This window comes from Mustela lutreola, chromosome 4, assembly GCF_030435805.1.
Source record: "Mustela lutreola isolate mMusLut2 chromosome 4, mMusLut2.pri, whole genome shotgun sequence".
Taxonomy (NCBI): Eukaryota; Metazoa; Chordata; class Mammalia; order Carnivora; family Mustelidae; genus Mustela; species Mustela lutreola.
Window position 1 is genome coordinate 142,829,179 of NC_081293.1, and position 26,731 is coordinate 142,855,909.

The 26,731-nt window shown below is 38.9% G+C and overlaps 1 pseudogene; it reads right to left on the reverse strand.

Annotated features, from left to right (window-relative positions):
- Nucleotides 1-264: 264 nt before the first annotated feature.
- On the reverse strand, nt 265-17,314 carry LOC131830190 (transcription factor IIIA-like; annotated as a pseudogene).
- Nucleotides 17,315-26,731: the final 9,417 nt, after the last annotated feature.

Here is a 26,731-nt window from a genome sequence, read left to right on the forward strand (position 1 = left end):
ACTCTACCATCCAAAGCCCAGGGGCAACCTATGGCTGTCATAGGTGTTCAGGTACTAGGGAGGACTGAGAAGAGGCTGATAAGCCTGTATGGTGAAGTAGACTCTGAGGGCACTTAGGAGAATACCAGCCATTTTGATTTTTCTAAATCAAGATTGCAATGAAGAGAATTGTGCTTCTGAGAGAAAATAACTGAGTTTGTCAGTTTATTGTGCTCCAAATAGTATATCATATTTAGTTGAGAATAAGTATTTCAACTACTTATATCAATACCATTCAAAGTCTCTGTTTTGTAGGCACAGATAGGCCTTATTGTTATCTCCTTTCAGAAAGGTATATTCGCTAAGATGAGAGGCCAAACTCGATTCTCCATGAGATGTTTTTACTTTGCTCTTCATTTTCTTCTGGTTACAATCATGCACAACAGCATGCCTCATGAGACTGTTTTTCGTTGCAAATCTTTTGCAACAGTCAGCATGTCCATACTTAAACAGGTGCTTTTCCTCATGAAAAAGAAAATATGGCTCTGAAGACTAAGCACAGCTGTGTAGCTTCTACCACAGTCTTCCCCTGGACTTTGACACATATCCCTTTCAGGGGCAAGAGTTTTGTATGTTGCTTACCTTCACCTTTGTGTTTGGATGTTTTCCACCGTACTTCTATGCTATTTCCTCTTTCATGAGTTTCTCACACGTTTTTGCCACAGTAGAACATCCCTTTTGATAATACACGGACCTTATGGACCATCCCATGTCCTTCTACATTACTGGGTGAAGCAGAGTGTTTGGCACATCTTTCATAGTTTCCCTTGAATTCCTTTATTTTTATGCCCATTCTGATGGATTTTCAGCTGCTGATGTTTCTTGAAGGCCTTCCTACAACCTTCAAACTGGCATACTATCACTTTTGCTTACTGTCATGTTTGCATTCATAATGTTACTTCAAGTTTGATTTTGTGTTAGATCTTTATCAGAGCCACTAGCTGCAAAAAATAAACAACTTTTCTCCAGTGTGGATCATGAGTGGGAAAGTGAATGAGGGACTTGGGGCAGGCCTGAACTGGGCTATCTCCGATCCCAGTGAACAGCATCTGCAGTTGAATGCATTTGTGATAATCAAGGAGAGACTGCCTCAGAGACAGAGACTGGGACATCCTTATGCAGGTCTAGGAAGATAACCACATGTGTGGCCACTTGAGGTAACCAGGTGTAGACAGCCACAGCTTCTTCAAGAGTGAACCATTTTGGACAAACCCCAGGTACCACCCAAATGTACTTTATGGAGTGTCCTCCACCCCATAAAGTCCCCCTCTAGGTAAGGCCTATCAATTTTAATTTGGACAGATTTTAGAGCCTTTGTTGGAGAGGACCCCATTTAAGTAGGCTGATTTGTAAGTAGCAGGTAGTAGTATCAGAGAGATTAAGTAGAGTATCTAAATGAGGAATATGTTGCTTCCGGAATGCAAAAAAGACTAAACTAAAACAGGTTGGACTTTTATGTCCTTAATGAGTGTGTTAAATGAAACTCCTTGGAGGAGGATATCATTACTGTAATGTCATACTTGTGCTGATGGGGAAAGGTAGATACAGCTAAGATATTGTCTATAAATACTGTGTGCAATGGCAAAGCTGTTGAGGTACTCTGGAGGTTAGCCTGGAAAAGGTGTATGCTTCCCTTAAAAACTGCCACTAAGAATCTACCAAAACAGGTACTAAAGACAACTTATAAGCCAAATCTTATTAGCCAAATCCCAAAATGGTTACTGGTTGTTGATTGCGCAAGGTCACTAATTTTCATAATATTGGGTATTGGGTATGGGGACCTTAATAGGTAGAACTACAGATTAAGTTACAGTAATCCACTGTAAGGTGCTATTCTTTTTTCTTTCTTTTCTTTCATTTTTAAAAATTTAGAATAGGCAAAATCTGACTGTTATGGAAGACGAGTGGGCATAATTTATTAATTATGTCTTATCTAATAAGTGAGATCTTAAAAGTACTCTTTTACTTACATTGGGCCATCTTAACTCTTTTATCTGGTAGGTTAACGGGGTCCATTTTTGTCAAGCCAATTTGTAAGTATCAAAGACTTTATTTAGATCCAAATAATTACTCATGATCCAAGTATCTTTTTCCAATATGGAACAGTGAGGACAATGGATATTATGGCTAAGGGAAATTTAGGCAAGGTTACAGTTAAAGTGAGAAATACCTATTTTTTCCCTCTGTTTATATTTAGTTATTCTCCTAAGGTTATAAGGGGTACCATGTTTAAATTTAATGTAATCTTCTGGTAAAACTGAAATTTGAGACCCAGTATGACAAAGCTCCTGAAGCTTTGTCAACTGGTTCATGCTAGCTGTTGTTAAATTATTTAATTGTTAATTAAGAGCCTGCGTTGTAAAAGCAAAAAAGGTAACCAGTATCTTTTTAAGCTTTTTGTTACAAAAATTCTTTTAATAAATTTTGGATTTTTCAATTGGGTCAAATTACGGACATTTGTTTGAATTTAGTTATGTCTATCTATATATATATTTAATTTTTTTCTCATTGCATCTATATTATTTCCCCCCTTTGTTTTATTTCTTTTTTTTTTTAAGATTTTATTTATTTATTTGACAGAGAGATCACAAGTAGGCGGGGGGTGGGAGGGGAAGTGGGGAAGCAGGCTCCCCACTGAGCAGAGAGCCCAATGTGGGGCTCCATCCCAGGACCCTGAGATCATGATCCGAGCCAAAGGCAGAGGCTCAACCCACTGAGCCACCCAGGTGCTCCATTTCCCCTCTTTCATTTGATTATTTTTCCCCTGTTTGGGGCTTATAGGTACCTAAGTTTGTGGTTTTAGTTTCTGCCTCTGTCTGATAACTTAGAGTGTGAAACTTCTGGTTGGTTACAGAAGACGAGGGGAAGAGGGCCGACTGCCCTGCCTTATAGGCAGCTGGCTCTTGCTCCAGCCTTCCCAGTCCACCTTTAAAGGACTGAGTTTGCCCTTGAGAGGTGGAGCAGCCTCTCCTTGGGAGAGTGCAGTAAGCAACACTGTCAGAAGGTACCGGCCCCATCATGTTATGCTGAAGCACTTACGAAGCCCAAGCATACAGACTACAGGTCTTGCATTGCTTAAGTAAGAGGATGACTGGCAGCTATTCTAAAGGGGGTTGTTGGGATGAGATATTCGTTTTCTTGCCCCAGAGACTTCTTTTGGATTACACATTGGGTAGCTGGTCTTCAAGCATGTAGGCTATGACGCTCCTGAGGGTCTAGAAAGTGTAAGTTCCTTAGTGACAGCAACAAGCTATACACAGCAGCAAAGAAGCAGGTAGCTGCTACCCTTATCCAAGCAAAAGCAAAGGGAGACCTAGGTGCCACTTCTCTACCATGGGGGAGCCCAACCAACATCTTTCTGCATAGGAGCTGATGAAACACATAGGCAAATAAGAATTCTGCTGCAAAGAATAATGAAAAAACATCAATGTTAAAGAAGTAACAGACCACTGGAATAGGCCTCTGCCAAATAGACTGTGACTGGAAGTACAGAATACAGACCCAGGAAAGCACAGCTCAAGTGGCCTATCACTCCTAGCTGTAGGGTGTGTCCCCACTTGGACTAGTAGCCAGGCCCAAGAGGTAAGCCAATTAGCACGGCTCATCTAGAACATTCTGAGACATGGGAACCACCAGCAGACACAGCAGCAGGCCACAAGACTAAAGCACAAGCTTAAATTCCATCCTAAATGACCCTCTCTGTGGTCTGGAACCAATTAGTAAGGCAAGAACAGCCTCCTAAGAAGTTATCCAAAAGTCAGTGGTTATGACTACGGTACCAGTTTTTTTTTTTTTTTTTTTTTTTAAGACTTTTGAATGCTTTTGATGGTAGGTTACAACAAACTTGACACTCACATAGATAAAGGCTGATTTAAAAAAAAAAAGTTATTGTTGTTACGTACATCTACTAAGTAAAGAGAGCTGCTAGGCAAGACGAAACAGGGAATTGAAAAAAGGAGGAATAAAAGCTAAGAAGAACTGTAGGGGCAGCTATGTAGGGATGCAATGGCTAGAAAGCTGGGATTAGTTAGGTTTTGCAGATTCCGTGAGGACTGGCTAATTGGAATAATTAGCATGGGGATTATCCTTAGTTGTCTGATACTTGAAGCAATTAGAGTGGTTCAAATAGCCCAGAGGGTAAGATCCGATAAGGGAAGTTAACTTTTCAGAGCAACATGGTAGGCTTTAGTAATGTCCACACTATACTCAGATGCCTCAAACAGCCAGATTATATACAAGGATGGAAGCATGCCATTGAATAAACATTTGGGTCACTTCAGTGTATGGGCACCTTGATATTTCATTTAAAAAATATATTCAGGGGCACCTGGGTGGCTCAGTGTGTTAAGCCTCTGCCTTCAGCTCAGGTCATGATCTCAGGGTCCTGGGGTCAAGCCCTGAATCAGGCTCTCTGCTCAGCGGGGAGCCTGCTTCCCCCTCTCTCTCTGCCTGCTGCTCTGCCTACTTGTGATCTCTCTCTGTCAAATAAATAAGATCATATATAGATATATATATATATATATATTTTCAATGATCAAGAAATGCCCATTCCCCCCTTCCTATCCCCCCCCATTCTCCCCTTCCCCCATTTCTGGACACATAAGCTGAATATGAAATGAGGCACTCAATTTCCTTAATTACTGTTTTATAAACATGAAACACTGATTCATTTGATAAGATTCTTCTCCGAATTTTCTAAAATTCCAATAAATTGGAATTCTCAAGCATATTTTCCAATTTTTCTTTCCTGAATATTCAACCATACCTTCTCAACTAGATCTTTCCCATCAATATGTAATCATTCCTGAACTCCATCCGTACCATCCTTCCTTTACAGCCCTCTCTCTCCACCACTCCATCGTCAATCTTTTTTTAAACAATTACTTTTATTTTGCTGTCTTCATTTTCTCACCTTCTATACATTTACTAACATACTCTATGCCAACATAGCTTAGGTACCATTTTTTTATGGAACAGTCCTTCCTAAGGTCATAAATGGCTTCCACTTTGCCCAATCTAGGGGACATTTTTAGGAACATCATTTCATTGATTGCTCAGTAGCATGTGACACTAAACTGGTCAATCTCTCTAGAATTACCCTCTTACTTTAGTTTCCATGATGCACTACTCATATGATATAAGAATTATAGTTCCTGACTGAAAGCAACAACAACTGGAATGTAAGAAAAAGGTAAGATAACACTCACCACCAGTAAACCTGATTGTCCAAAGATCATTATGTAACTGCTGCAGAGACTATCAGATGTCTACCAAAGTCCCTTTTCCTTTCTTGTGTAGTAACCGGACATGTTATGAACCAGCTATAGTACACTTCTCAGCCTTCCTTGCAATGGTCTATGACCATGTGCTGAAATTCTCTTGAAAAGTATATAAGGACTATAATGATACAATGAAACTTTCCACATACCCTGCTCTGTGTACTCACCCACTTCACGTGGGCATGCTGAGAATGACAGAGATCTAGTCAGCATGGGTCTTTGAATGGCAAAGTGGAGCAGAAGTGCTCCCTCTTACCAGCACACACATATATCTCTCTGGGTTGGAAAACTGCCCCACAGACTTCAAACTTCAGTAACCATCAGAAACACTTGAAAGATTTCTTTAAACATGGGTTGCTGGCCCTCAGTACCAGAGTGTCTGCTTCAGGAGATCTAGAGTCAGGCTCCAGAATCTTCTTTTCTAATAGCTTTCACAATTTGGGAAGTACTATCTTAGACTATGGTGTAGAAAGAAACAAATGTCCTTTTTTTTTTTTTTTTTGGTCATCCATCCCATTTTCAGTCTACTGTTAAAGTACTTTAACCTCTTTTATCTAATTCAGAAACAATATGGAAACTTGATCAGAACTATCAGAATTATCCTATTTTCATACTGGTATGAGTATGTAACTTGATAAAAAAAATACAACAAAACCCTGTAAGCACACTGATGATTAGGAAACGGGTCAAACTGTCCAAATTCTCTGGTTTCTCATTGTTGTATCGATTGCCCTATTTCTCCTAAAACTGACCCTAGCTCTTACTCACAGTTTCCTGACCAAAGATGCTCAAATGCATGAAAAATGAAGGAATCAGGCTTAGAGGAGAAAAAAGAAGTAGACAAAGAAAAAATGGAGGGGAAAAACATGTTTCACTAAGCAATATAATACTTTAAAAATAAGAAATAGAAAAATAATGTCTGTTCCAAAGACATTTGGAATGTCTGTTTTTCTTTTATCATTGGGTGGAGAAGCTGAGGTTAGGAAGGGGAATGAATGTGTGTACAATTTAGAACCAAGAAAAAAAATTACAAATGCTATTCAGAGAGAATGGGTACATAAGACAGGAGTCAAAAGAAATGGGAACTAGGGCACCTGGGTGGCTCAGTGGGTTGAGCCGCTGCCTTCGGCTCGGGTCATGATCTCAGGGTCCTGGGATCGAGTCCCGCATCGGGCTCTCTGCTCAGCAGGGAGCCTGCTTCCTCCTCTCTCTCTGCCTGCCTCTCTGCCTACTTGTGATCTCTGTCTGTCAAGTAAATAAATAAAATCTTTAAAAAAAAAAAAAAAAAAAAAGAAAGAAATGGGAACTAATTCAAACTCTGTCCTTGGAAAACTGAATTCAACCATGATGGGAGTCACCTAGATGGGCCCTAAGAGCCCAGCCAGGTTTGACAGTCAGTGACTAATTCTGAACTGCTTATTTTACAACAGTGCAGAGAATAGATCTTTATTCTCCTGTAATGACACACATTGAAAGCTCAAAAAATTCTGATGGATCATATATTTTTTTAATGATATTTAATTAGAATAGAAGAGGGACATCCAGCCCTAAACTTGACATAGTTCAGCTTAAATGCTTTGAATGACTATTTTTTTTAATAAGATCTAAAGTATGAAATGGAAAACAGAGTAATGCTGGTTCTTAGCAATTTTCAAGTGGCACAGGGCAAAGAACAGAGATTTCTCTCTTCAAAGACAATTTTGTGTAACAATTTTACTAATATTTAGTGTTTCAGTTTGTCCTGGATTTAGGAGATGATATGTCTTTAGGCTACTTAATGACTGAACATAGGTGTTTTTCCTTTCCCATTACTACTCTTCATCTATTTCTATAAAGGACTTCATTATTTCAATTGACAACCTTCACTGGTTGACATTCAAGACCCTGAATTTTTCAAGAAACCATTTCGACAAAGTAATGATCTCCAGCTTTCCTCCTTCTCTCCTTTGTTTCAAATCACAAGCCCTTAAAGGCCATAAAAATATAGTCCCCAGGTTATCAAAGATACCCTAAATTGGTTCCTGGAAGTATTATTTTTTAACTTAATATCTTCTCAAGTCTCTCTCCCACTTAACTATTACATGAAAAAAAAAAAAAAAAAAGGAACAATTTCCAGTCAAGAATAAAGTGTGGCAAATTAGGCAAACAAAAAATTCAGAGAATAAACTGAAAAATATTCACCTAGGAAGTCTAAGGTTAATTAGATTTTGTAAGACAGACAAATTTTATAGAGATTTGCCAATTCTCTAAATGACAAATGAGAATTGATAAATGAGTACTAAAATCAGTGTACTATATAATACATTATAAAGGGATACTCACTGCAAATAAAAAAACACAAGAGACTAAATTCTAATGTTAGGGTAATTTCTAAGGATATTAGACCATGATATGACATCATATGAACGTGACAGTAATATCGAAGGTCTAAACTTGTGCCCCAGCTGCTCTGTCTTGCATCTGTGTGGCTAAGTGCTTCACTGCATGAACTACAGTTGTTTCATATTTAACTGGTAAAAGACATACAAATAAATAAATTTTGGAGTATGTATAGCATCGACCCAAAGATTATAGTAAAACTCAATGGTGAACTTGTGTGACTATTTATCAGAAATTTATACCTTTTTTAGAGCATTTATGTGAGAAAATAAACTGAGAGAAACTCTAATCCATAAATAAAATGTGAGAAGATAATCTATACACACATTTTATTTTATTTTTTTTTTTTAAGATTTTATTTACCTATTTGACAGAGAGGGAGATCACAAGTAGGCAGAGAGGCCGAGGCCGGCAGAGAGAGGGGGAAGCTGGCTCCCCGCCGAGCAGAGAGCTCGACGTGGGGCTCGATCCCAGGACCCCAAGATCATGACCTGAGCCAAAGGCAGAGGCCTAACCTACTGAGTCACCCAGGCGCCCCTCTACACATATTTTAAAAACCTCATACAAATAACTTGTCTAAACTTGAAAAAAGTTGGAACTGTTACTCTCATAATCTTTTTCTAGAGATTGAATAACTATAGAGATAATTTTACCATAGATAGGGTAGGAAGCATACAGTATTAGAAACATGTATGAAGATCTAAAGTAATTATAAAAATAGGAAAGTATTTCAATCCTATTTGGCTCAATAGATTAATCTGTGGCACTTTTATGTCTAGTCAATATAGATAATTCATTAAAATATAGGTTTATTAAAATGAAGGAAATAATAGCCTTTAAATAAAAATTATTCTAGGGGAATTCAATTCCAGTTACAAAGGTTATAACTGACAATTTAACTTGGTGACAGGTTTACAAACTAGCAACTCTTAATTTATGGTTTTCAAGTTGTTGGTCATTGAAACTGATGTCTTTATTAATAAACTGTTGATTGAAAATAAGAACATATGGTGTTTAGCTGTTAGTTAAATTAGTCACTTTCCATATATCATCTTGTTTACATGGCACATGGGTCAATAAGGGGATTATGGATTTGGAAATATGTTTAAGTAAATAATATTCAACAGAGAAACACTGCTTATTTTAGATTCTCATTCAAGAATCCAATTTATTTTCAAAATTGAGCTTGGTATAAGTTACCTATGTAAAATCCAAACAGTTTCCTAAAATATATGTCAGTTACCTAAATATATTAAAAAATATATTTTATTAAATATATTAAAATATATTTTAATAAAAATTAAAGCATAGTTTAGTCTCACTATCCCAGATTTTTCTACTAGTTCCAACAGTCTATGTAATAACGCGACTTGGCTGTTTTGAGAATTGGTGAGTATGAGCCATCCAAATTGTTTACAAGATATATTTTTCCAGGATAAGGTAAAAGTATATATAGATTTAAAGATTTTATTTATTTATAGGACACGAGCAGAGGAGGGGCAGAAGGAGAGAGAGAGAATCTCAAGCAGACTCCACACTGTGCATGAAGCTTGATATGGGGCTCGATCTCATGACTCTGAGATCATAACCTGAACTGAAATAAAAAGTCAGACACTTAACTGATTGAGCCATTCAGGCACCCCCGAAAATATTTTTAGCAAAAAATACTAGAGGGTTTCAGGGTGGGTGATAGCATTTCAAGTATCACCAGTTCCTCTAGGATTGATGAGCTCAGATGATGGTAAACAGATTCTCCTTGTGTAGGGTAAGGTCTTCTCAGGTTATAAGCAGTAGGTAGAGATAACACCTAACTTTTCACTGTCCTATGGCAAATTAAATGGCCACAAATGCTTCAGCACCCTTCCCACCAAGAGCTGGGTATTCCTGGCCCTCCCTTTTAATTTGGCTGGCCTATGACAACTTTGACCAATAGAGTTTACAACCAGTGAAACTATTCCAGTTTGGGACTTAGCTTTTAAGAGTATGAGTGGCTTCCACTTTGGTCTTTAGTAGCTCTGAACTTCCACCTAGGAGTCCAATTACCTTGTTATTGCAATCACAGAGTGAGGCCCTAAGACCAGATGAAGAAAGAAAAGAAGAGAAACCTAGCTGAGTTCAGCCTTCCAGCAATGCCCATCAAAACACAAAACTTGTGAATGAAGCAGTCTCAGACTTTTCAGTTCAGCTCAGTCCTCAATTGAATACCACCTAGTGATCCTCATCATATCCTTACAGAACACAAGCATTGCCCAGCTGAGCAATGCCTGAATTTCTGACCCTAAAATCACAAGATATATTAACGTAGGTATTATTTTAAGTCACTAACTTTAGGGGAGTTCATTAGGCAGCAGTAAGGCGACCAGAACTAAAGTTATCTAGAAACTTCAGCATAGTTACTTTATATGTTTAAAAATAGTCTTCTGTCAAGCCACATCAACAAAGTCAACTCCAGAAATGCATGGAGTGTCTATCACCTGTGCCATCCTTCTGCAGTGACTATAATGATGAGTTGTGGAGATGAATATCTCACACTTGCCCAGTAAATCAAAACTGTGTAACATTATAATGAGCATGCAAAATCATTCGTGTCACTTCACAAGGTCTGGGAGAAACTGAGAAGGGCAGATCTATCAGTATATACATATTTCAAAATCAATTGGTCTAAAGCTGATCAACTTGATTTTCCTCTTTAGGAAAGAAATAAGTGGTCAGAGAGCTACATTCAAGATGCTAGAACTGTCTTCAACTATTGCTCAAATAAAATTAATATCAAAGCATTTTCTGTTGTCTATGCCTGAATTCACTTTTTTTTTCCCCTTCAAAATGGTGGTCAGTAGATCTAACTATAGTCAATATCCAATCCTGAGAAGGAAAAAACAAAAACAAAAACAAAAACAAAAAAGGATGTGTAAAAAGGTACATTCTTATTTGGTTAAAGAGAAAATTGATGGTGAGGCTTAACAGACTTACTAACAGACATAAATCATGCTAAATGAAGTTTCAAATTTAAGAGAAAACATTCTAGGAGTGACTAGGTGGCTCAGCTGGTTGAGCATCCAACTTGATTTTGGCTCAGGTCAGGTTGTGATCTCAGGTCATGAGATCAAACCCTGAGTGCTCAGTGTGGAGACTGTTTGAGATTGTCTCTCTCCCTCTCCCTCTGTCCCTTCCTCAGCTCATGCTCTCTCTCTGTTAAGTAAATAAATAAAATCTTTAAAAAAAAAAAAAAAAAGGAAAACATTCTGATCCATCCACATTCTAGAATTTTTGCCTTGGCTAAATGTAGCATGACAGAGTTGAATAGGTAAAAGGGACGCAGGTCCAAATACTTAGAGGCTTTCAGAAACAAGGTTAAAATCCATTGAGAAAATGCCTGATGGGACCTCTTAAAACTATCAATTCATAAATAACAATAATAGACATGTGTACCAATGAAAATGACAAGAAACATTTCTCTTTGGTTAAAATATTTCTACTAAGAGCCCATAACTAATCAGTATATATCTTCTGCTTCTATCAACCTACCAGTCTTAACTGATACTCTGTTTTTGCACCTTAAAAGCATTCAAACCAAGCCCTAATACCCTACAAAAGCCATTCATAACTTTGTGGTTTAAGAAACTCCTATGTTGGGGTGCCTGGGTGGCTCAGTAGGTTAAGCCTCTGCCTTCAGCTCAGATCATGATCCCAGGGTCCTGGGATTGAGCCCTGCAACGGGCTCTCTGCTCAGCAAGGAGCCTGCTTCCCCCTCTCTCTCTGCCTGCCTCTCTGCCTACTTGTGATCTCTCTCTCTGTCAAATAAATAAATAAAATCTTAAAAAAAAAAAAAAAAAAAAGAAAGAAAAGAAACTCCTAAGTCTTGTCTCTGGAGTGTTTTCCTTTACTACACCAAGCTAAATAAACTTGACATTGTATGACTTCAGGTGTGTCCCTAGCAGCCTTTTGTCAATGGGCTTAAAAACTACCACTAATTAAGTATGTGTTCTTGGCTTAGTTACTTAATAACCATGAATATCATGAATCTCATAATCATGAATCTCAACCAATTTCTTTTTCCTTGTGTAACAGTCATATTATCTGTCTTGTTGTATACTATGAGGTTTAGAAACAATGTATAGAATGTACCTAATATGATACATAGGAGGTAGCAAACATCAGTAGATAGTGGACAATTATTTTATTAGTGTATTTAAATTTTTTAAAAATGCACTGCATCTAACAGAAATTTGACAGTGTTCCTGATATAACTCCTGGTTGATTTCTTTTAAGCTTCATTTTTAGAGTAGCCCAAGTCTGGGAATATAAATCTGAAGGAACTGTCAGACAAGGACGTCTCAAATAGAGATGACTAATGCTAATTTGGAGGACTGAATAGAATGTTCAGAGTCTATTGGCTTTTGAAACTATAACTAAAACTGGATTCAATGACCTTTCAAATTTTTCTGTCATTATTAAACCATGCATCTAGAAAAGAAAAGTTCAATGTCCTGTATTCTTGATGTACTCAGAATTTAATGAAGAATATAGGAGAGGAAAAAGCAGAGAGATTATAAGAATTTTTGAAACAAATAAGCAGCATACTTTAATAAAATGGCAGTAGAGTAATAATAAAATGCAGAGTATTTCCAATTTCCTGTTATAATGTATGCAGTTTCAAAATATAATTAATTAGGAAGAGGCCAATGGCAAGGTTAGTTTCCCTCAGAGGGAGACTTTAAGACTGACTTTTGCATGAATGTGATTTATTTGGTAGAGCTCTTCACAACACCTGAGAGTTAAGGAAGCAGGCATGACTGAGCAGAGGGAGAAGGCAAACTACAACAGAATTTACACAGAAGATTCAGCTGATCTCTTGGGAGCTCTGAAGTTGGTGTTCCCCTTCAGAGATTTCCCAAATTAAGGAAATCCCACCTTGAGCAGTCAGTGAGAGATAGCTCCCTTTGTCAGAAAGTAATTCTTGGGGAGGGTCTTAGCTGTGAGCCAGACAACACTCCGAGGCACAGGAAAAACTGGTACGTTGGTCCTATAACAGGGGATCAGGGCAGCTCAGCATCCATTAGGTGAATTTACAATTTTACCTACTTCTGTTAGGACATATTATCTCCTTATCTTCTCTTTCACCTTTGAGAAAACAAAGTAAACTAATTTAAGATGTATTTAGGCAAGGAATTTTAATGAGTCTATACTATTAAATCTAATATTAAGACTTTCTTAAAATGATCACCTCCCTACCTTTGTGCATGTAGATGATAATGCTGCATTTTGACAAATTTTCACCCTTACTTCTCTTGCGTGTATTTACTCTTTGAAATATTGACCTAGACTTTTGTGTGCTGGAGATGAATGTGTTCAGTACGGGGTTCCTGGTGCTTTTGTTATTTCACCATATGGGGGGGGGGAGGATTCTTACTTATTATTTTGTTAATGGCATAAAAATTCAGTTCTAATTTTGCTCTTTTTCTTATTCAAAATTAATAGCAAGCAGCATAAAATAAATGGTATACCAAGTGCAGCACAGGTATTAAATTATTTCCATGGAATATTTGATTTCTATGGAAGGCAAGAAAGAAAAGCTTTAGAGGTGTTTATATGAGACATACAACACATACCAGTTTATGAGCTGAACTTTCTCCAAGTGCATTTATTTTATATATGAGACTGTTACTACATGATTAATTTATTTAAATAGTGACAGAACATAATGTAAGTTAACCATTTATAGTATTTTTATCTGTTTTTGTTTTTCCTCTGTTCAATTTTTGAATGTCACCTAAACATTGATGTATGCTAGTCTATTTCCTGCTGCAATTCCCAGATCCATAAAGAGTATGTACTTCATCAAGCAAACATGGGAATTTGGTGAATTATTTTCTGATGTGGATCATGTGACTAGGCACCAAATTCCTTAAGAAGAAATGTTAGTTAATATGTACTCCATCATATTTATATATCTTTTCTTCTTTCAGACGTTAGTTTCTGTGATATCATTTTGCAGTCTTACAGGCATTTATGATAAATGCTAGATAAGTAAAGATAAAATGCTTCCCTACAAGTATTTAAAGTATATATTTTAAAAGAAAACATTTTCCTTAGCAGGCCACTAGAATAGGATGTTATTGGAGACAGAGGGAGTAAAATATGAGGCTAACACTCAGCTAGAAATGATGGCTTGTTCTGCTTGAGATGAATGATATGCACTTAAGAGCTAACCTATGCTTCATTCTACACAGGGCATAGCCATTGTTTATGTTCTGCCCATTGGAGTCTTTAAATTGATTGTGGGAGGTTAAAAGATCACCTTAACTTATCTGTAGGAATGGACTTTTGGTTAGTATTGGTCATTTTCCATTTTCTATTGAGACTTTAAAATCTCTTAGGGGGTACCTTATTGTAGTATCTCATCGATCAGGTGTTCAATAGTACTGCGGAACACCTTAGTCACCTTTAGTAAATTTCTGAAAGGTGTAATAATCCTAGCTATGAGAAAAAAAAATTGGCTCATCAGTCATTTGTGTTTGGGATACATAAAACTCTCATTCTAAAATGAATTATCCTTGCTTATCCTTTTTGAGATAAACAGAGCTAAACACATTTTCTTTTCTGTCACACTCTGTTTTGAGTGTGCTATTCTGATTTGCCAGCACCGAGTTGAAGAAAACAGAAATGACAGAAATGAATTGATACATTTTTTAGGATTTCTCTCACCTGGTTTATTTGATGAATGAAGTAATGTGATGGTTAAAATTTTCAAGTTAATTAGGAGCTATGTATCTTTTTACTTCTTTAATGTATACGTATAATGTCATAGGTCTACAACAGATAGGGTTGCTATTTTTAAAACTAAGAATTAGTGTTTTAGACCTTAGCATGATAGAAGAGCCTTCAAGAGTTTAGAATAATCCAATTCTCTTTTTCACCAGAGCCCTAAGAAGGCCTCAAAAGGCACCCACTCATAGACTCCATTTTACACATGAGCCCTCAGCTCAGACAAGTTAAACATCTTGCTTGAGTCCAGTGTATGACAGAGCTGGAGCTGGAGCTTTGCTTCCCAATCCCATTTCTTTATTCCAACCATGGCATCTCTGTTTATTGAAGCGCACAAATAAGGTCCACTGGCTTAGCTGAAAAACCATTTGCCTATGAAAAGTTAATTAAAAATTCCAGTTGACTTAGCAGGGCTAGACAAGACTACTAACAGTTACAGAATGACAAGTGAGCAATAGTACTTAATAATTATATTTAAACATAAGAGGCAACGTTTGCCTAAGAATTACATTTCTAAACAATTTTAGACAGGATTAATCTAATTTTTTCTAAGTTAGTCCATTTGACTGGTAAACATGAAGTAAACCATAAGCAAAGTTCTGTAGCCCTGGGGACTTTGTTTATAGTTCTGTCCTCAACATGTCAAACAACACCTGACAGGTAGTAGGCCCATTATAATACAGTGATTGGCTGAAAGAATTAACATCATTTTTAAAAAAGATTTTATTTATTTATTTGACAGACAGAAATCACAAGTAGGCAGAGAGGCAGGTGGGGGGAGGGGGCGGAAGCAGGCTCCCTGCAGGGAGCCTGACATGCCGCTAGTTCCCAGGACCCCAGGATCATGACCTGAGCTGAAGGCAGAGGCTTTAACCCACTGAGCCACCCAGGTGCCCCAAGAATTAACAGCATTTAAATAGCTTACCTACAAGAATAATTTATAAAAGTAGCTTCTAGGCAAATATGTAACTCGATTCTTTGAGTAGGAGGATATAAAAAAGACTAAGACTTTAAAAAGACACATTGAGGGCTGACTTTGGCGACAGAATAATGATATACCCTTTGTATTCAGAAAATTTAAGTCTTTCAATTAATTAAAAAATAATATAGAGTGAAGTTAATGAATGATGCAAGTGGGAATCTGCCAGTGATTAACTTACTTAACTTGATGTATTCTTTAACTCTTACTCAGACATATTGGAACAAGACAAAATAAAAAATTAATGCCTTTCATTTTACCTGGTAGTTTACAATTAGGTCAAAAAAGACCAACAGGAAAATCTTTCCTTGGGGGAAACAAACACTGCAATTTATTCAAACATACAAAACACATTGCTTATGTTATCTAATTTGTAAATATTGGTATTATCTTATTTCTATGGCTCAAAATTCAGACCTTTAGAAATGTCTAAAATTTATGGACTAGTAATTCTTTAAAATAGTCATGCTTTTGTTTCTGAAATAGAATGGTTCTCAAGCTCATTTTGACAGAAAGCCGTTTGATAATCTCTGTGACATGTTTAATATTATTCTGAATTACATATGGAAAGCAAACTGTTTGCCTCATAAGATAACACACACTAAGAATTATATATATATATATATATATATATATATATACTTAAAAGATTTTATTTATTTATTTATTTATTTGACAGGCAGAGATCACAAGCAAGCAGAAAGGCAGGCAGAGAGAGAGGGAAGCAGGCTCCCTGCTGAGCAGAGAACCTGACCTGGGACTCGATCCCAGGACCCTGAGAACATGACCTGAGCTGAAGGCAGTGGCTTAACCCACTGAGCCACCCAGGTGCCCCACAAAGAATTATAAAGTGCTGGATCTGAAATGCACCTTAGATAACTCGGTAAAGCCACTTTACTTTTACACATGAAACAGAATGAGATCTAGAAAGATAATGTGACTTGCTCAAACTAACAAAATTAGATGCTAACAGGGCAGGGATTAAAATGCAGAACCCGACACCATTTTGCAGTAGAAAACTCAACCACTATAGAACCACCACCCTTAAAAAATTACGGAATACTGTTTCTCTATATGGAACCCATTTTTGACACTTTGCAGGCAGCTAAGTACTGACTAGTGATAATCAAGAAAGAAGGAAACAATGTTTTCTCTTTTAACAAAAGAATACTCCATACTCTGCAGTCATCTCTGCTTCCTCTTTCTTTCTTTCTTTTTTTAAATTTAATTTATTTATTTGTTAGAGAGAGAGAGCACGCGAGCACAGGCAGACAAAGTGGTAGGCAGAGGCAGAGGGAGAAGCAGGCTCCCCGCCAAGCAAGGAGCCCGATGTGGGACTCGATCCCAGGACGCTGGGATCATGACCTGAGCTGAAGACAGCGGCTCAACCAACCGAGCCACCCAGGTGTCCCTGCCTCCTCTTTCTTTCAAGTGCCACATTCACCCGGTCACGGGCTCCCTTGGAGCTACACGTATGAGTCTATGTGGAATCCATCCTCGCTGCCCCTCTTTCTACCAGCTCAATCCAAACTATGATCATTATTCCTCTATTCATTGCCAAAGCCCGACTCTAGCTGGTCTCTCTGCTTCTCATCCTACCTCCCCATGTCCATTCTCCATAAGAAGATCCATCGATACAGATCTCTACCATGGTGACTGACAACCTTTCCCTGATTCCGTATCTCTCTGAATCTAAACTCAAATCCCAACCATGATCTCTGGGTTCCCCTTCCCCAGCTTTCTGTCTTACTTGATCTCTTACCCTCGCTCACCCACTCTGGCCACACCGGTGTCCTTCCTGAACACCAGTCTCCTCACAGTGCAGGGTCGGTGCACTTGTTCCTTTTCTCTGGAAAGCTCTTCCCACAAACATCTTGCGTGACTTGTTCCCTCGCCTCTTTCAAGCCTTTTCTCAAAGATTATTTCGCAGTGAGGTTACTCCTGACCACCCTGTTTAAGGCTGTTTTTATCTTTCTGGCCCTTCCTATCCCTTCCCTGCTTTATTTTTTCACAGAGCTATGACATTTTATGTGCTAATTTATTTATTTATTTTTATTTTCAGCGTTTCTTTCCACATCAACTCAACAAAAATGTAAGCTCTGTGGATGTGAAGTATTGTTTAGTTTGTGCAATGCTGTATCCTTAACACCTAGAAAAATGACTGATTACTTGCTAGAGGCTGAGGTAAAATCTGTTGAGTGAACAAAAGAGTCCTCCTAGAACATTGCAGCAGAAAATCTGCACTCAGGTGGGGGCAGATGTATCTCACAGTCCCAACTCCTGGTCCCAGATTCTTCCTTCTCATGTGGATCTTACTAAGTATGGCTGCCAAAACGTTGCTGGCTCCAGGAAATTCTGGTGTCCTCCTTACCATTCTGGCTCAGGTGTGGCTACAGAGCTTGCCTATAAGGCCCACAAGAAGATGAAATGCGGTTGTCAGGACATCATTCACGGTCTAGGGTTAACGGACAGGAGATACAGAAAAAAGGATCATTTATAATTGACATCTTAGGTTGTCTCTTTTTTTTTTTTTAAGATTTTATTTATTTATTTGACAGAGAGAAATCACAAGTAGATGGAGAGGCAGGCAGAGAGAGAGAGAGAGAGGGAAGCAGGCTCCCCGCTGAGCAGAGAGCCCGATGTGGGACTCGATCCCAGGACCCTGAGATCATGACCTGAGCCAAAGGCAGCGGCTTAACCCACTGAGCCACCCAGGCACCCCCTTAGGTTGTCTCTTGAATTGGCTCAGTGGTTCCTGCCTAGACACCGGCTGCCATTCCCCTACTTCTTCCCTGCTAATGGAATCCCTCTGATGGCAGTTTTCTCAGATTAAGCCAGGGGTGTATCTGTTTCAATCAAGGTACTGCGATTCTCCTTGACAGTGACTAATTGAGGCACAAGAATATGAATCTGTTTGATGGAAAACGAGGGGCAAATGGGTTGAGGGAACCTCTGGGAAGATTCCTTGGGCTCTTCAAAAGGTGTACAAGGAGGTTACGTGCTCTTCTCCACATACCGCTCCCTACTTTCAGACACTGGGTGTTGTACTTTGAAGACCTGATTCTTGGGAATACAGGAGCAGACTGCATTCACAAAGGGACAAAACCCCAAGGATGTAAGCCAATGCCGGGAGACCGGCAGAAGGGAGTGACAGCCGTGACAGTGAGAAACTATCCTTGATGACACTGTTGAACTTCTGATTCAGCCCACCCTGGAACGGGCTGATCTCCAGGCTCCTCATACGATGAAATAACAAATCATTAACTGTTTGAAACATTTTAAATTGGATTTTTCTTCTGGGTGAAGCCAAAGTCATTTGCATTGATAGGAAGCCTCTAGCACAGCCCCTCCCATTTTGCTGATGTTTCCTAATAGCAGAGCAGAGATATCTTTTCTTTACGCATATTAATATTCTCTGAACAGTCAAGTCAAAGAGAGACGTGTGCGCGCGCGCGCTTGTGTGTGTGTGTGTGTGTGTGTGTGTGTGTGTGTGTATGCGTTGGGAGGGAGAGTCTCTTGTAAATTCAAATGTTCTACTCCCCCAAATTTGTTCTCAGGGAGTTGTCAAACCCTATGGCCTCAACAGAACAGCTGGGACACATAAACATATTCACTTTCTAAACAAGAAGCACCACTTGGGTTTTTTCCGTGTGTTTTTTTTTCCTCTAGTGTTTAACAAGTTGTAGCCTGAATATTGCTCAAGGAAAGTTTCAGATTTTTTATGGGAGGGAAGCAAGCTTCCTAGCCAGTGAATCGATATGGGTCTATTCTAACTAATAGTTGTTTATAATATTTCAAGTCCTGAGTCTGCCATAAGTGCAGCAGGTTTTTCTGTGAGATAAACCATTTAAATAACATATCCATGAATGTTATCTAAAATTAAATGGGCAAAAGGCAACTTATGGAATGGGAAAAGATACTTACAAATCAAGTATCTGATAAGGGGCTAATATCCAGAATTTATTAAGAACTCATAAACTCAATAGCAACATACACACACACACACACACACACACACAATTTGATTAAAACTAGGCAGAGGAACTAACAGGAATTTTTTTCCAAAGACAAACAAATATCCTATAGGTACATGAAAAGATACTCAACATCACTAACAGGGAAATGCAAATAAAAATCACAAAGAGGTATTCCCTCATACCTGTTAGGATGACTATCATCAAAACGACTAGAGGGTCGCCTGGGTGGCTCAATGCATTAAGCCTCTGCTTTTGTCTCAGGTCAAGATCTCAGGGTCTCCTGCTCTCTGCTCAGTAGGGAACCTATTTCCCCCACTCTCTCCCTGCCTTCTCTCTGCCTACTTGTGATCTGTCAAATAAATAAATAAACTCTTAAAAAAAAAGACTATAAATAAGGGGCATCTTGTGGGCTCAGTCAAAAAGAGTATGTGACTTTTTTTTTTTTTAAAGATTTTTAAGATCACAAGGCAAGATGCTCAATGACTGAGACACCCAGGCACCCGAGTATGCAACTCTTGATCTCGGGGTCATGAGTTCAAGCCCCACATGGGATGCAGAGATTATTTAACTAAATAAAACTTTAAAAGGGAGGCACCTGGGTGGCTCAGTGGGTTAAAACCTCTGCCTATGGGTCAGGTCATGATCCCAGGGGCCTGGGATGGAACCGGAGACCCGCATTAGGCTTTCTGCTCAGCAGGGGGCCTGCTTCCTCCTCTTTCTGCCTGCTTCTCCACCTACTTGTGATCTCTGTCTGTCGGAGAGGGGGGGCACTAGAATTAGTAAGTGTTGGGGAAGGTATGGAGAAAAAGGAACCACTGTGCACTGGCATGGGAATGTAAATTAGTGTAGTAGCTACTGAAAACACTACAGAGTTTCCTCAAAAAATTAAAAAATAAAAATTCCATATGATCCAGTGATCTCACATCTGGGTATAGATCCAAAGCAAATGAAAACGGGATCTCGGAGAGATTTATGCACCCCCATGTTACTTGTAGCATTATTCACAATAGCCAGGATATGGAAAGAACCCAAGCGTCTGTCAACACATGAATGAAAGATAGACAAATGGATATAGCAGATGGGATATACATACAAAACAGAATATCACGCAGTCATGAGAAAGAAAGATATGCTGTCATTTGTGACAATATGGATGGACCTTGAGGGCATTATGCTAACTGAAGTAAGTCAGACAGAAAAGGACAAACACAGCATGATATCATTTACATGTGGAAACTAAAAAAGCCAAACTCATAGAAATAGAGGGGCTGGGGGCTGGGGGAAAAGGGGAGATGTTGGCCAAAGAGTACAAACTTCCAGGTATGATGAAATGAGTAAGTTCTGGGGATCTAGAGTACAATATAGTGATTATAGTTAGTAATACTGCTTTATATACTGGAACTATAAAATAAGTAGGAGAGAGTAGGCCTTATACGTTCTCTTTATGTAAAAGAAATGGTAATTAGGTGATGTGAAAGAGATGTTAGCTAATGCCACGGTTGTAATCATTTTATAATATATCAGTGTATCAAATCAACATGCTGTGTGCCTAAAATGTAACACGTGTTACTCTGTCAGTTCTATCTCAGTAAAACGGAAAAAAAAAATTAAATGAGCATTCTTTTTTTTTTTTTTTTTCTGATTAAACAGCCTCTAGGGGAAAAAACCAGCTGAAAAATTTGGGAGGTCTAATTTGGGGCTATATTGCCCATGTGAGCCAAGAGCTGGCACACTTCTGGGGAGGCGTTACAGGTATGAGAAGTATTTTACAACATCTCTCCGCATTTCTACATATCTGTATGTACTATATCTCTGACCAATGTGGAGAAAAGTACACTTAAGGCTTAGGTGGAAAATGCAAATGATAAAGTACAAATCAGGGTATTGTAGCAAAAATCTCTTCTCCACCATATTATATAAGGGAACTGTGCCTTTGGCTTAAGTATGTTCATTTCTAGTTGGTTCTTTTTAAATTTTTATTAAAATTTCTATTTATTTTACTAAAAATTCTTTATATAAATCCAATTTTGTTAACATATAGTATATTATTAGTTTCAGGGGTGGAATTTAGTGACTCATCAGCTCCATACAACACCCAGTGCGCATCATACCACGTGCCCTCCTCAATGCCCATCACTTAGTTACCCCATCCGCCCACCCACCTCCCCTCCAGCAACCCTCCACTTGTTTCCTAGAGTTCAGTGTCTCTTCAGGTTTGCTTCCCTCTCTGTTTTCCTTTTTTAGGTTGTCAGTACCCCTAGGAAAGGCAGTGTGCAACTTAACTGTTACCTTCATGAGTTTACCAAGTTCGTTCTTCTTTATCAGGAAGGAAGGGAACATTCAGATCTTTAGGAAGGTTTAGCGGGGGTTCCGGGGGAGGGTGGGATGACAAACTAAAGGGAAGCGAGCAGCTGGAAGAGAGGGAGCTCTCAGTAGATCCATTTTATGCGTCCATACCGATACTGAGATACTAGCCTGCTAGATACTGAATGGTGAAGCCTAGATATGCAAGTCCTTCTAGCTGACTCCAAAATCCTTAAGATTCTTTACAAAGTTGATATGACAGCTAATTATGTTCAGTGTCATCAAAATGCCTTCCTTTCCTTTGTTCTTTCTCTCTTTTGTCATAAACAAATCATACCATCAGATAATTTTAAAAATGAAAGGCAGTAGAGCATGGTCATTTATAGTGCTAAGTAATCTTGGCCAAGTTGTCTGTATTCCTCAGTTCCCTCATTTGGAAAAAAAAAAAAAGAGATAAAAATACTTACATCCTTGAGTTGTTGTGAGAATCAAACGAGTGTTTAGACTACTGTCTGGCATACAGAGAGTGTTCAGTAAAAGTTTTGCTTTAACTGGAGATATTTGTTTCACTTAAATCCTCTGGGGTTTTTCTCCCCCAAAAGATCAAAACGTCTTCATCTTCAAATAACTTTAAAAAATTGAGAGGTTAGTTTTGCATTTTTAAAAATATTACGTGTTCGCCTAATGTAATAAGAAGCAAAACTGTTTAAATCAGAAGATTAAAGTGCCCACCTTCTTCCTTTAATACCACTTATTAGATGTTACTAATACGTTTTCCTGAATAATTGTCACCTTGCCTTTCACAATTTCTGGCTACCAGTGACCATGAAATGAAAAGGAAACATTGCTTATCTTACAACAAACTGGCTCTAATAACAGATATAAATGTGCAAAAGGTACACTTAGAGCACACGGTGTAGCACTTGGGTGCACATCCCCCTGTCCGCCAACTCCCTTGTTGAGGTGAAAAGAAAGGAACGTTTCATGCAGTTGATGCTGATCATGTTGATCACAAACAGGAATCAAATATCCCCCAAATGGCTCAGTCTATATCCTGAAAAGAGTGTGAACCAACAACAGAAAATTCTCAACTGCAAAGCCTAGGTCCTCACTCTCCCCCTCCCGTTTTTTCATTTCTCCACCCCCAGACACATGTTAATCCAGGTGCACTCTGTTTAACATCAACTCCAAGGGCAGAAGCAGTTAGTGAAAAGGGGAGGGAGACTGGGGTTGCTGGAAAGGAGGTGGGAAAGGAGGAGGCTGCCCGGGGTTGCCTTGGCAATACAAAGGAGAATGTCAAGGGGGAGGGATTTATATGCTGATGCTAATCACATTTGCTAATTGCATCCATTGTGCTGACCTGCCTGCTTCCCAAGTTCATCATTCTGAGTCATTAAGCCATTCCCTGAGCCTCTCTAAGCATTGGGTCTCCTCCCCATCTAATTTTACCCCCCCCCCCTTGTCCCCAGGCTCAATTACCAGAGTGCTACCTTTGGCAAGGCGCTGGGGAAGGCTCTGTTGTAACTGATTATGCAAGGTTTTAGAAATCCTGTAGGAAAATATTTTCCTGCTGGAGTTTGCTGGAATATTGCTTTACTGCTCAACCACAGCATGGATTTACAACTAAAAAAAGCAGCTGAAAAACCAGAGAAAATAAATCTGAAAGAAACTTCCCACAGTGAAATGCAGGCTGCAAATGATTCACCAGGAGAAAAAATATATATATATTGAGCAGTTCCCCGTGGAATCCAGTGTACCTTCAGTTGGAAAGGTGCCAGGATTTAGGGCTTTGAGATTTATTCCCTTACTCCCCCTGGTGGGAGTTTGGTTTAATTACAAGAATCAGAAGGAGTGCAACTCAATACATAGACACCTACTGTGAATAATACTTCCATATAACTTCCTTATCAGTGGCATGAAGAATTAGCTCCCATCACCTCCCATTACCACACCTGATGTGTGTGGTAAATCAACAAATACAGGACAAAGTGGACAGCTTCAATCGTGATATGGACACTCATAAATCATGCAATATATTTAAAATCTTGAAAGTGATATATATGAAATCTGCAAGCTGCTTGCAAGTAATGTTGTTTCTAGTCATATTCATCTTTCCCAATGATTTCTCTTTATAAGCATGGCCAAAGTAGTGGCAAAGTTCTTCCTTAGTCTACTTTTGCTTCTCTCTTTTTTAAAAAAAATATTTTATTTATTTACTTGACAGACAGAGATCACAAGTAGGCAGAGAGGCAGGCGGTGGGGGCTCCCCACTGAGCAGAGAGCCCAATGTGGGGCTCAATCCCAGGACTGGGAGACCATGACCTGAGCCGAAGGCAGAGGCTTTAACCCACTGAGCCACCCAGGCACCCCTATTTTTGCTTCTCTTAATTATTTTTATTCCTCTTGATTTAAACCTTTGCTCTCTCAGGTTGTTCTGTCTCTACTAATTTTCTAAGAGTAAAATTTCTATTTTGTTCCAACTCTTGCCTTTTAACAACAGAACTCTTCTGAATTCTCACCTGGTATTTCTGTATTTCTCAAACATTTCACTGCTTAGAGCTCAAATTGGCTCCTGGAAGGCAGTAAGAGGCAGGTCAGGCTGTCTCTAGGCTGCTTAGTGTCTATCATCCTGTTTTGCATTTGGTCATAAAGTATGGCAGATTTATCTGGGCGGAAATTTTTTCCATGGAAAAGTTTAGTCATTACACATTGAAAAAACATTCCCTGCAAAAGAGTAGGCTCCATACCATTCCTTGTCTTTGGTCTCACATCAGCATTTTCCCCTTTTATAAGCATATGGCATTCTTTGCAATCATCAGTGATGATATGGGAAAAGAGAAAAGGAAGGAGGCTTTGGCTGGGATCCCTGAATATTATGATGGATTTGCTATAAATATATCTGAAATCTAGGCCCCTTCAGGGTTCTGTGATGCTGAAACCATATTATTTTTCCTTTGTAGAGTGTCACAATACATAATGATATGGGGGGGGTTATCATACTACACTGTAAAGGGGAGCAGAATTTGTCACCTGAAAATATGCCCATTTGGCATAAGGATTATTTTAGGCTGATTACTTTTTTAAAAGATTTATTTGCTTATTTTGAGAGAGAGAGAGGTAAAGAGCATGCTGGAGAGAGCTCCTGGAGAGAGTGAGAGAAAGAGAGAGAGAGAGAGGGTGTGTGCTTGACCAGGGGGAGGGTCAGAGGAAGAGAATTCTTAAGCAGACTCCCTGCTCACTGAGGAGTCACAGGGATCTTGATCCCACCACCCATGAGACCATAACCTGAGCTGAAACCAGAGTATGAGGCTCAACTGAAAAAGCCACTCAGCTCCCCCTTTGGTTGATTATTTTTAAGAAACAATAGACAAAGGAAAACCCCTGACAACTGAGATGTTACACTTTTTTTTTTTTTTTTTTTAAGATTTTATTTATTTGACAGAGAGAGAGATCACAAGCAGGCAGAGAGGCAGGCAGAGAGAGAAGGGGAAGCAGGCTTCCTGCTGAGCAGAGAGCCTGATGTGGGGCTCGATCTCAGGACTCTGAGATCATGACCTGGGCCGAAGGCAGAGGCTTAACCCACTGAGCCACCCAGGCACCCCGAGATGTTACACTTTTTTAAGAGACAATTAACATGCACAAGGAAAAAAATCTCTGCCTCCCTGGGCTGGGAAGAGAAGGCTGACTCTAAATCTCTAGAAACTCTTCCCAATGGTGAAGGCATGGACTTAAACCTGCATAAAAACCTTACCGTGTTTACCATGCTGTTCCTATAAGCTCCCACAATTGGCCTCCTGCCCACTCCCAACATGTTTGTCTTTAGCTGGAGGCATTATTTAAGGTGGTAGCTTGGGCCATTTCTAGGAGTTACTCAGCTTCCCTGGGTATCTCCCAGGTACACAAGAGGCATGCATATTATTAGACTTCTGCTTATTTTTCTCCTATTAATCTGCCTTTTATTATAAGGGGAATCTCAATCAAGAACCCAGACAGGTGGGGGGAAAATTATTTTTGCTTACTTGCAATTACAAAGCATTTTCCATTAAGCCTCAAAAAAGGTCCCAGATCTACCTGGCTTCTATGTTTTCTTCCCGAAACAAAATTTGAAGAGGAGTGTGGGAATCTTCAATGGTACTCCAAATCTGTGAAATGCATGAGACATGTTCTCCTGGTATTTATGTGTGTAAGTGATGTAAGAAGAACCTCCTGGGTAAGCGATGTGTTTGAACCATGTCAAAGCCTCAATTATCAGAAGGGTAGAGTGATTCTGAGAAAATCTGGAAATGACCACTGCATTTGTATCTCATCAGGGCTTCACAGATCTGTGCCTGAATGCTGAGAGAGGTGGCCATCTCTTTTCTTTAAGCATAAAGAATTAAATAATAGAACACAGTCCTCCCTAAAAAAAAAAAAAAACCTGCAGAGCACTGGAATACAAGATGTTATTTTTGTTACGAGGTATAATTCAAGGGAGAATGAGGACCCTTTTTTTCTTTTCTGGATATAACCCAATGGAGTGGGTGCACACAGAATGAATTTTAAACACTTAACACTTCCAGAGCCACAAGAACACAGAAGGTGACAGAGACTGGCAGTGGTGCCAAGAGGTAACAAATAGAAGTCTACCTTGCTGAGAGCTCGGGGCAGTGTAAGGATACCTTCCCACAACTCCTCTGACAGCAAACATAACTAGAGTTGTGGGTCAGGGTAGAAGAGAGAAAATAGCAGACTTCTTGGAGGCTGACAAGAGTGGCTCATGAACAGACATGCAAATCCCTTAAGATTTCCCCAAAATAGTGGAGGATGACTTTTTAAGGGAATGAAGGCCCTGTATTAGTCATTTCGGGTAAAAAAATTAATTAATTTCTGTTAATGTTAATTAATTTGTACTCTAAGGGAACCAGGATGGCAGAAAAGCCAATTCTATATTTTCATTTGCCACTCATTGACAGATGTTTGTTAAGGAATATTTATTTACTTACAACTCTGCTTTAAGAGGTTTCGAAGAA